We start from the raw sequence: 12,668 nt of genomic DNA on the forward strand, positions 1-12,668 counted from the left end.
TGTATTTCTTGTGTGATTAGATACATATATCACAGAAAATCTGTCTTGAGCAGTAAAAAAATCAAAGGAATAATGCTTGATGATAATAGTTAACAACTTACCATTTTCCGTCCTAAGAGAACAAGGGTCATCAAGTCGTCCATGTCCATCTTTGCATGAATAGTCAGTTTTCCAAGAATTACTAAAAGTTCCTTCTTCTCCCTCCACCATCCCCTGACGAGTCCTCATGTCATCAGACTGCATCATGTTGTAATTCCCACATAAACCTAAAGATTGCAGGAAGTCGAGTACGTACAAAGGCTCTAAAAATATTGCCTCGAACAGTTTTGAGCATATTGAAAGTATTTGTAATTCTTCTTTTTTATTTTTAACCAAAATTTTTAATTACACTATGATGGCTGATGATGGTGAGAAAAAAATACAACACAGAAATAATCACAATTACTGTTACCTTCAAGACCAGTGGTATATTGATATTTTAATATATACATATTAACTGATAGTTGTACTTCTGATTATGGTTAATGGCTAATATAAAACCCACCACGCGTCTTTTCTCTGTAGCTCTGCTCCAGACTGACATAGACTTGCATCAGAGGCACATGCTGGATCTGAATTTGTAAACCAAAACTTGTCTGGAGCATGATGTGAAAGGATGAAGCATGGAATATACTGATATCTCCTGTGAGTCAACAGAAAAATAAAAATCAGAAGATCATATTTGGGATAAAATGATCAACTACAATCTTAGTTTCTGATATACCTGAGTTATAAGGCAAAGTGACCTTCTGTCCATTCTTCTGCACTCTGCCTTCAGAGGTGAAAATTATGGCCTGAATAAAAAAAAAAATGCTATTAGAGTGTGGCTCAGTGTAAATTATTATAATTACTGTAGTTTACACTCACGTTGTTTTTGTCTCTGTTCAAATGAATTTTCAAGGTCTTGAGACAAGAGTCGTATTGTTGACGTGAACATTGTGTCAAATGGACCAGAATGGTAAAATTTGGACTCACATAATCCTGAAATACACATAGAGCATTTTGAGTACAGCCTATATAAAATGCCACCTTAATATCAGAAGATTGCATATCTTTAACAGTTGGAGGCGTTGACTCATTCACCTTGCTGTTCACTTTAGCCAGAGTGTAGTCACAGTCTCCATGGAAGGTGAAGTCTTTACCATCAAAGGTGGTTATGTATGAACCCTGTTCAACTGAACATGTAGCATGCATTTGAAGGCTCTCACAAGACCATTTACCTGCAATGCATGTACTGAAAACACAAAGACTTTAAGGAAAAAGCACACACTAATGAATTGAAAATAATACTTTTTGAAAAACATGAAATGTGAAACATACCAATTTTCTCCCCGCTCCTGGTAAACCTCATTGGACTTGTAGACTTTGTCATGTTTGCATGGACACTCAGAAAGAGGAATACAACTTCCCGTGGAAATATCATCAAGCACAGTTTCTAATAAAGACGTGACATGATTTTAGACCGTATATATTACTGGTACTTAAACATTTAGGCATGATGAGTACAAAGAAACAGCACCAACCAGGAGGACAGAAGCAGCCGTCTATATTGTGATCTTCACAAACTATACTCGTGTCTGGGAATCTGCAGGTATTGATGCAAGGAGACCCATACTCATCATATACCATCGTGGGTGGACAATGTTTAGCTGCGAAGATTAGAATATATAGACAAACAGATGGGAATTACAAGAGGGACCTGTTTGTATCATGTCAGAAACGGATGGACTATATAATAACACTCAGACCAGATTTTTATTTCGCTAATCTTATCTAATCTTTTCTTCTTCTTTCTTTCATATTTATGTTCTTTCTGTTAAAAATAGAAGAAAAATAGATATGTAGGCAGATATCTTTAACAAATTATTGAAGTTAATGCACATTATACTGTACAGTGATTGCTGAATGTCAATAAAAACGAAATTAAAAAAAGAATACGTAGAATACATGGATGAGATTTATTACTATTTATTGTACCACTGAATTAATAATATTTTTTCTTCTTAATTCACTTTACATGTAAGTAATTAATTTTAAGAAAAAGTGTCCGAACATCAAACCACATGAACAACACTGGCCAACATTACCAACAATCTTTTCAGAATCTCAGACTATGAACTGCAAGATATTTGTAGTGCATCTGACACTAATAAAGAGTGGAGTATGTCAGTGTTACTAAGGGAATGCCAGATTTCTTTTAGATTATTACCAGCTAGATTTCAGTTTCCTGATGAGTTCAATCACTCTTCTGTGCATAAAATACTCAGTATTGTTACAGACACATTTCAGTCTACGTATGCGTCCTACATTGCCATTGTTAAATTTGGTAGTAAGAAAACCAATTGCTCTCAAAATGCAAGTTTAATAATTTAATTTTGCAGGGAAATGTAACTCTTTATGTCCAAGAGTCAACCTCATGAGAAAGAAATAAAAATGACAACATAAAACCTTACCACACAACTTCGGAGTCCTCCAGTTGGGAGGTTGTCCTCCAGCATGAGAGCACTGTCGAGAGAACTCAGAGAGTGTGCTGCAGACACAGGAGCCATTTAAATTGCTACAGTGACACATATCCTTCACACAAGCCTGAATGTAAGGCTCAGGGTGAATCAGAGGAATGCAGGAGCTCCAGGATTCATTTTTAAAGAGGTCTTTGCAGAAGATTTCCTTAAAGGGACAAAAAAGAGGCATTGTTAATATGTGTAAAAGGATTTATGCAAATACACATCACCACATATCTATTTTTAAAGCTAGCTGGATAACAAAAACTCACAAACTCCTTGCATGAATCCATCATATTCTCAGTCTTCCCTGATGTCTGTACCGCTTCAGTGAGGTCCTCACAATTAATTGGACTAGCGGTTTTCCATCCATTGCCAAACGTAATGGGGCTGATTTGTTGACCTGTATCTGATGACATTAATCGTTACATTCTAACTCTTGCATACTACCGATGAAACACATTAATATGAAATGAGTATACACCTCTATCGCGGAGGTCTGAATTGCCATTGAAATCTCCACAAAGTCCACAAATGCGATTAGCATATTCATCATCAATTTCCACCTGAAAAATGCAGAAATAGGTTTATTTATTGTTGTTCATTAAACAGTGAGATGATTGAACCACTGATTAATCAAAGGAAAAACCTTATTGTTACTTCTTGGTAAATGGTAAATGGCCTGTATTTGTATAGCGCTTTACTTAGTCCCTAAGGACCCCAAAACGCTTTACGCGTTCAGTCATCCACCCATTCACACACACATACTTCTTCTTAAAAAAACCCCAAAACAAGACCCTCCCCCCAACACACACGCACACATGCTAGCACGCACATAGGCGCGCACACACAAACAAAGTTACATTTGATACTGTCATAATGTCACCTACAGCTGGAATCTTATACTGAAAGTGATGAGATAGTGTACACCAAAGAGCATTTTATCTTACAGTCTACACAATACTTGTGGCGTTTACTCTTGCTTCACCCACATCCACTGCTTTCTTAGTACTTACAGTTGTGTTTGTACTCATTTCTCCATTCAAATATTCTGCTTATTCAGCCCTTCAGTATGCTTTTATCCCCTTTGTAGTTATTGTAAATCTACTTCCAGCACAATACAATGTAGACTTTGTGTTTCTCAAAGATCTTTTAAAAGTTACTCTGTAACCAATGCCTGGCATTTCTCAAGTGTAAAGCAATTCCGATCGACTTAAGACTTTTTGCAACAACCATCAGAAATATGGTTGTGACCTGGAAAAAAACTGTCTTGAGTTACTCTAAGTTTCAGCAGTGTTCATAAACAAATGATGTCTAAGTTATTACCATGACTGCATCATCATTGTACCACATGACAGTGATGCCAACTTGGGAGTAAAGCTTTAAGTAAAACTCAGTTTTTTCCAACCGTACCCCGGCCTGGAAGTATGGAAGTTGAATACTTGGGAGAAAAACAAAAACAATATGACACAAAGTATAGTACAGTTGTTTTCATTTCAAATTTTGAGGACCAAAAGAAATGTTGTTTGACTTGGCATTGTTTTGTTTTGTTTTGCTTTTTACCTCTGCTCATCCAGAGTGACCAAATCCTTGCTGATGTTGTATAAATAACTATTAATTTTCACAACCACAAAACGTATTGTAGCGTTTCCAGGATTCTCCTTCCTCTTTATGTCCATTGAGAACGTCTGGGAATTCTGAGACTCATCGCACGTTTTGACCAGCTTGTACTCACACATACCGGGAAACTGGTACACATCACCATCAAACGTCTTGAAGTGCTCACGGCCCCATGTGCTACATGTTCTCTTGTAAACTGGGGAGCCAAAAAAAAAAGAAAGAAGACATTTACCAAAATTTATTTCCATGCCCATAAATAAACACAACAGAAAATTACAGTTACTGGTCTATCTTATTACAGACACTTTTCCAGTGTCCTGACCTTTGCATAAAGCTATAACAATTAACCGTTAATGAACATTAAAAGATTCCTGTACATTATGCACATTACACGAATATCTGTACAAGCAGTTGTACCCTTATGAATCTGATCTTACCCAACTCGGCTTGGATATCAATAACAATGGAAACAGAACAAGCAAGGAAACACAACCACACAACTTTCCACTTCATTGTCGCCGCTGTGGGCTCGCAGTTAAAAAGGAAGCTGACAGTGAGACAGTGGCCAGTGGCCCTTTATATAGAGATTGCTTATTTGTTTTGCTCCAACCCTCTATGAGCACTTAAATAGTTTTTTTCCTGATGGGGAAAACATGGTTAGACTCATTTGCTATTGTCCGTATCTCTGAGCAAACATGCAGTGGTATGAGGCCTTTCCAGAGAATTTGGCTGCTTTCATGTATGATAATATATCTGTTTACACTGTGTCCATCATCTTTATGCTTTCTTTCCAACAGTAATTGCTTTTCAAATGTAATAAAATGTGAAATGAGGTCTATAGACTATACACATAACTATGGAAACTCACAGTAATGCACGTAAGCCAAAACTCTTGATGTTACAATCTTGGGATTATTTTAAAAATAATACTACATAATTATTACTTTAAAATAGTCACAGATTATAATAATAGCAAAAAACTATCAACAATACATAGGTCACAACTGAAATACTTGAAAAAATAACATTTGCGAAGACAATGACCATTAACTGCTTGACACGGTGTGTTCTTTTGGACAATTAGGCATGTGGTGGCAATTCTGTGACGTTTATTTTTTAAACAATATATTGCAGTCTTTGTTTGTAGTCTTTTATAATCCTATCCCCCATGAAGGAATACTCTCTACTTTTCTGAAGTATTTGGCTTCTCATTTTTAAGGTGATGAAGGTGAATTATACTAGCTTTATACTATCTAGGAGTTAGACAAGATTAGCTTTTACCTTTTTAAATTCGACTGGCTAAATCAAGAAAGAGCAGCAACACAATTCAACTTGTACACAAAGTAAAGTCTACTGGAGCTCACAATGCAAATTATTATGTGACATCTAAGCAGTTGTTTCCTTCAAGCTGCAACTCTACATCCCATCTTGGGCTTCCCCTACTTCCTACTTTAACATTTATATATTTATATTAAGAGGACTGATTCATGACCACCAATCAGAGCAGACATTCTGATGTGATTTGGGTCATTATAGAATATCCATGGAAGGCATAAACCAAGACAAATGTCGTCTTGATGCATTCTTAATCTGGACGCTACGTCCAGATGAACAGAATCAACTTTTGGAAACAAGACAATGTCTAGCCCAAATCTGGATCCAAACACCCTTTCTGGTATTTTATACTAAAACTGCCTAAATTTCTGGAAGTGCTCTAAAGAAAGGCACTATTTCTATTGGATTGACTCTAAATTTGTCTAGATGTGGCACATCAATTTAAAGAATTAATATTTTACAGCCAGAATATAGGCTTACATGGCTAAACTTATTTGTATTAAAAAGAAGTTGTACTTCATCACCTGACACATTTTGCATTAAACAATAATAATAACACTCAGTAACAGTAACAGTAAAGTGCCAGTAACAGTTACTGGAAAGGTCACAATTACTTTTTGACACTGGTGATTAAAGAATTACATTTCTTTCATAAATACAATTATAAATTAAAATGTGAATTTTGTGTTTATTCAGGTTGCAATTGCTTTAGGTTAGGTTTTTGTAAGGTTTTATAGTTGTGTCCAACGAGTCTGAGCACTGTAACATTATATACATTGAAAAGTATTACTATTTATTTACATTCAATAACAGCTGATAATTCTATAACCATTAGTTAATCAGTGTGTTTACTGGACTATCAGCTATATCAAAGTAAACACTGGATGTATTCACAGTCATTACCATACAATACATTACTATTACAATAAACACTAATAAATACAGCAATATTATAAAGGTTTAGCACTATCGGACAATTTATTTTAGTTTTCATAGTGTTTCTCCTATTTAGAAGCAATGTATTCATCTTATAACATGCAGTGTATTTAGAGCATAAGTGACTCAAATGTTGTGCTCAGGTATCTGCCTTAGGGAGGAAATCTGTGTGTGCACTATGCTTGGTCACTACACGTGGAATACTTTGAAGACAACTTGCAACTGGACCCATTGGATAGAAGCCATTAGAGCTCATTGGTATATCAACATGAATAGGGTTCTTCAAAGAGGAATGTTCTGACAAGTGAGATGCTGAAGTCTTGTGATTCAGAGCGACCTAGCTAAAATCAGAAAACAGAAAACTGGAGAGTAATGTTTTTTGGAGATGAAGACCTACCAGAATGAAAACAGGAGTGGAAATCGAGGCATAGTATGTCTCCCTCTGTAAATTAAGCATCACAACCTATTATCTATTCAACATAATTGCCCATAGGTGCGAATGATTGTCTGTCCTCTGTATTAGCCCTCACTGGATACCTGTCCAGAGTGTACCCCACCTCTCACCCTATGGTAGCTAGGATCGGCTAAAGTACCCCCACAACCCTGAATTGAAGAAGTGGAAGAGGATGAATGGATGATTAGCATGTGTGGCCACCCCTAATTGTACATGTTTTATGCTATGGTATATACATGCATATTCACACTGTTTTTTTAGTGAGATTCATTGTGAATCATCAACACCGGTGTGGCCTGTGATGATGCATTAAATGTCTATGGGGGGAAAAACTGCAACAATTTAGCAAGAATTTAAACTGTGATTTCAAAGTGTTTGCATTTCCTCTCATCACCATCAAGTTTAATTACACATTGGCAGCCTAACACTAAATACACGTTCTAACTTGTGTAAGCACACACCATCGCTAGAAAGTACAGGACTGGGACTAAATGAATAAACAAGTCTTCATCTATACAATACTGGTTAAAAGTTTTAGAAGTTATTAAGTTAAGTTATTTATTTCAGTTAAATTATTTGAATCAGTTCACTGCAAAAGTAGTTTGAATCAAATGAATAGCTTGAAATGGTACAAAGGTAATTGGTAAACTGCCAGAGATTAAAAAAAGGTGGGTTATCCAAAACTGAAAAATAATGAACATTGCAGAATTGTACAAAAGGCCTTTTTCAGGAAACACAAAATGGGTTCCCTGAAAAAAATTCTTTTTTAGAGCTGTTCTGCATCAATAGAGGTTGATCAAGCCTTGAAAGCTGGTGTTACTAATTTCTACAAGTGTTTCAACTTTTCTGCATTACTTACAACCCCCTGTGTCTTTATGAAATCAGTGTTGGAACCCACTGTGGTACCATCCCCTCGTCAGCATCGGTTCAACAGTATTGTACTGCAGAAAGTAGTGTGTTGGTCCAAAAAAGGGTGAGAAAAAGGCAATAAACAATGGAAGAGAGACAGATCACCATAACACTTAAAAATGTAGGTCTTTCCTATGGAGGAAATACAAAGAAAGTCATGGTGTCCGTGAGTACAATTTCCTGCACCATCAAAATGCAGTCAGAAACTGGGGCAAACTCTGACAGAAAGAGGTCTGGCAGACCCAAAGCCACAACTGAGTCAAAGGACAAGTTTCTGAGCATTAACAGCTTCCGTGATTGGCAGCTCACAGGACAACAGCTTCAAGCACAGCTTAATAGTGGTCGAAGTAAGCAAGTCTCAGATTTGACAGGACAAGTTGCAGTAAGATAGCCATTGCTAATATATCAGAATAAGACAAAGAAGCTATGGGCCATGAAACACCACCATTGTACAACTGAAGACTAAAAGAAAGTATTATGGACTGATGAATCAAAATCTGAAATCTTCGGTTCATCACGCAGGATCCTTGTACGCCGTCGAGTAAGCAAAAGGATGGTTCCACAGTGTGTGGCATCAACTGTCAAACCTGGAGGAGGAAGTATGATGGTCTGGGGCTGTTTTGCTGGATCCAGGGCTGGTGACTGGTACAGAGTGAGAGGCACCCTGAACCAAAACGGCTACCAAAGCATTCTACAGTGTCATGCAATACCCTCTGCGATGCATCTAGTTGGTCAGGGGTTCAACCTGCAGCAAGATAATGACCCAAAAACATAAGTCTGAACTATGCGAGAACTACCTCAGGAAAAAAAGAACATAATGGTATGCTTGAAAACATGGAGTGGCCAGCACTGTCTCCAGATTTAAACCCCATCAAGCTGGTTTGGGATGAACTGGACAAAATAGTGAAAGCAAAGCAACCGACAAGTGCAACACATTTATGGGAAAACTTTCTGAAGAATATTTGACTTCTATTGTAGAAAGAATGCCACGGGTGTGTTCACCTTGTATATCTGCCAAAGGTGGCTACTTTGATGAGTCAAAAGTTTAAAAAATAACAATAAGGTCTGACACTGTCAGAGTAAGATTTAAGAAAGGCAGGACAAGACAGGAAGATTTTGTTTGTTTTTTCAAAGATAACTGCACTGTAGGTGACATTTGATAAACTGGACAGAAATTTCCCTTAAGTCCTATTTATTTTTTTAATCAAATATTGGAACTGTATATTATATACTGCAGAGTTTTGTTTTTGTGAAACTTCCTGCAAAACAAACTGTAGTATAATAATAATTGTGTAATAAAAAGGTTGGGGTGCACATGGTTAGTATTAGGCTGCATTAAGGGTAGCATTCATGTATTTAAGAGGATGATGCTGATAACATTTACTTGCCAAATTTGACATTTTATACTAGCTTTATAACATGTAGGCATGAGACATCTGCTCATGTCATGTTGAATTCAGTTGGCCAAATCCACAAAGAGCAGCGTCACAGGTCAGCTGACCACAATTTGTACACATTTTAATATATAGTGGAGTTCACAATACATATTAATATGCAACTTATTTCGAAGGGATATTTTTCAATCACATACACCTGCTATATTCTCCTTTAACCCCTACATGTGACCTTTTCATTTTCGGATTAAGAATATTTATTCATGACCCTAAACTAAACACCAATAATACGAGGTGTAATTTCTTTTTAATTGACACTAAGATTATCTGGATTTAGGTAAGTCAGTTTAAATAATAAATATTATATCAAGATCATAGACTCACATTCAGAATAAGTCCTACATGATATATGTTATTATACCTGATATCTTTTAGATTAAGAATAATCATAATAAATAATGACAATCTCTTGCCCATGTACTTTTTTTTTAAAGGTCAGATACAATGAACTGCTTGTTTTACCAGAGCAAATGTTAATTGTGTCAACAAAACCTTTCCCAAAAAACATGTCAAAGTAGACAATGTTTGGTTTTCGTATGTTATAGCAGCACATGCACTGTTGTCTTTGCATGGTTTAATGATAACAGAAACTCTTGGTCTGACTCAAAGCAAATAGATCAGCTGGCTTTAACTCAGAAAATTTAGTCAAGCAGAAACTTCCACACGGAAGTGCCAGAAACGCAGATCCTGGAAAGGCTGTTTGACATTGACTCCAAAGTGGAGAAACTAAATCCCACAGACTCCTATGGTGAAATGCCCACATTAACAATTAAAATGCACGTCTACAGCTTTTGAACAGTAACAACTATACGATGGGTGAATTCATTGATTTGGAAACTGTTCAAGCTTAAAGTTAGAGGCAAGGCTGCTTTGATTGCCAGGTGTAGCTGTAGCCAGTCTTGCGCACCAGGCCCCATCTCTACTAATTTCTTTCACTGAACTGGACCAGAGATGCTACAATGTGAAGATGTGGTACTGTTAGAAATCTGGGTTTAAATACTTGGGAGATTTGTGTAACAGCAAAGATGGTGAAAGGCCAAATAAAAAATAAATAAATAAATAAATAAATAAATAATAATAATAATAATAATAATAATAATAATTTTAAAAGTTTCTTTTACTGGTTTTCATTAGATTTGACCAGTGACAGTTTAAATTAAAGCCAAATAACTTCCAAATAAGTAATAAATATATGTGCCTAAAATTATACAGTGATGAGAGACCGATAAAAAGAGATGGTTACATTTTCACATTGGTGATTTAAGAATTACATTTCTTTAAATCACAAAATCATTTAAAACTTGCATTATGCATTTAGCAAGGTTGCCTTTTGCTTTAGAGGTTAGGTTTTCTTTAAAGTACTGTAGTCAAAAACAGACGCAGTAAAACATTTAAGTGCTAACACATCCCAACAGATTATCTGTTATTGATTTATTATTATTTAACATCGAGTATGAAACTCTACTGGGGGAACATTTAGGCATACATTTTACAGTATCTCGCACAGAGTTTTATCACATTACTGCTAAGTCTCTAATTTTAAACTTGTGCTGCAATCTGACACACTACCGTCTTAGTGACAGTTGAAAGCGCCAGACAGGTTTTAGAGGATGATAAAAGGTGTTGGAACTTAAATAGTAATATATCTTTGTGGATTAAGTGTGCAGCTGTCCTAGTGACCAAAACTGCTTCAGTGTAATCATTTGTCCTCCCTGAATAAACACAGTGCGTGCTGCGTCTGAGAACTTAATCTTGCTTCCTTCTTCTTACTGCCAGCTCATATTTGTCCTTGGAGGAGCTCTCACCTGAGTATTTGTTTGACAACATTCAAATTACCTTGGCATTTTCAGTTTGTACTCCAGAACCCCAGATGAAGTACTGAGTAAACAGACTTTAGCAAATACAATTCATGCTTAGTGTGGTTGGATGAGAAACAGGTTACATGAGCATCGAAAGCAGCTAGAGCCTCCAAAAATCCCCAAAACATTTACTTAACTGAGTTCTCCATTTAAACACAGGTTTGTGTGTGTGTGTGTGTGTGTGTGTGTGTGTGTGTGTGTGTGTGTGTGTGTGTGTGTGTGTGTGTGTGTGTGTGTGTGTGTGTGTGTGTGAACACTATTTATTAACATATTTCAGCACTTAGTTGTGTGTTTATTTTAGCTTTTCATTTAGTTATTTATACTGCATTGTGTTTAGTAGCATACTGCATATACTGAGACTGAAACTAGTTATCATTACAAATAGCTGAATGACAATAAAGCTGAGTCTAAAAATTGGCTAACATCACTGTAGTTTCCACCCAGAGTACAAAGACATGTGATTGACTGGTGATGCTAAACTGACTGTAGTTGTGAGCGTGTGAGTGTGTAGTTGTCTATTTCTGTGTTTTAGACTGGTTATGGACTGGTGTACCCCTGGCTTTTACCCAGTTTTGGCTGGGAATGGTTTCCAGCCTGGTTGAACAAGCAGCAAAGAAAATGGACTGATGGAAGGAAAAAGAAATCTTATAGCATCTGACAGTTATTTGTGCCGTGTTCTTGTATACCCAGCAGAGGGTGTTCATTATGTAGAAGTTGCTAAATGGACTGGCCTACTCTGCTGGCTCCTAATATATATGTGAAAAAAGAAAGCTGTAAAGTCTTTGCAATTGCTTCAGCTTATTCTAAAACCCCAAACAACCCTGAAGCTCCCAAACAGACACTAAACATAGGATGAACTATTCCGGACTTCAGTTTTTCTTAAGCATTCATCATCCTTATTTACACAATTTGCTTATGGATTATTAAGGTATTCTGGTTGTTTTAGTAACCTATTCAAAAGTTATGCTAATTTGCATTGCAGAGGTGTGTTGCTATATTTGATTGATTTACAAATTAAAGCACAAATCTTAAAGTGCTTCTTCACTTATTTTTTTATGTTTACTACCTATTAAATCATTGTAACTAGTCTACAGTTTATTCACTCATCTGCATGCAGTGAAGCCATTAAATATAAGAAGCTGAAAATATTGTCTTTTTTCAGATAAAAATTGTATATAAATCTAGAATAATTTCATAATAATAATTTCAAATTGATCTGATGTGATCAATAAAGGACTGAAGTGATAGAATGTTTGTATCCAAGATTTTTTAAATACATTTAATTAAATTCTGAAAACAAAAAGCATTCGTGTTTCCAACTACATAAGTGGACTGGCTGTGGTAAAATAGCAAAGTTAGCCATGTCTTTGGTATGTTGTCAAAGCAGAATTCAAAGTAATAGAAACTCTGGCTCTCACATAATTCTAGCGTCTTTTTTCATGCTTTGAAATAAACACCAACTGTATCACTGAAGCTTAACAATCTGTAACTCAATCACATCTACAGTATGTGGCCAACAATCTTCACTCACATCCAAGTCGATGAGCAACATTATTGCTGA

The 12,668-nt window shown here is 36.1% G+C and overlaps 1 pseudogene; it reads right to left on the bottom strand.

Moving 5' to 3' along the window:
• The window catches only part of LOC146664994 (mucin-5B-like), a 42,507-nt pseudogene extending 37,834 nt beyond the window's left edge, over nt 1-4,673 (bottom strand).
• Nucleotides 4,674-12,668: the final 7,995 nt, after the last annotated feature.

This window comes from Rhamphochromis longiceps, linkage group LG7, assembly GCF_057381845.1.
Source record: "Rhamphochromis longiceps isolate RC_006_pf linkage group LG7, R_longiceps_female_GT1.1, whole genome shotgun sequence".
NCBI lineage: Eukaryota > Metazoa > Chordata > Actinopteri > Cichliformes > Cichlidae > Rhamphochromis > Rhamphochromis longiceps.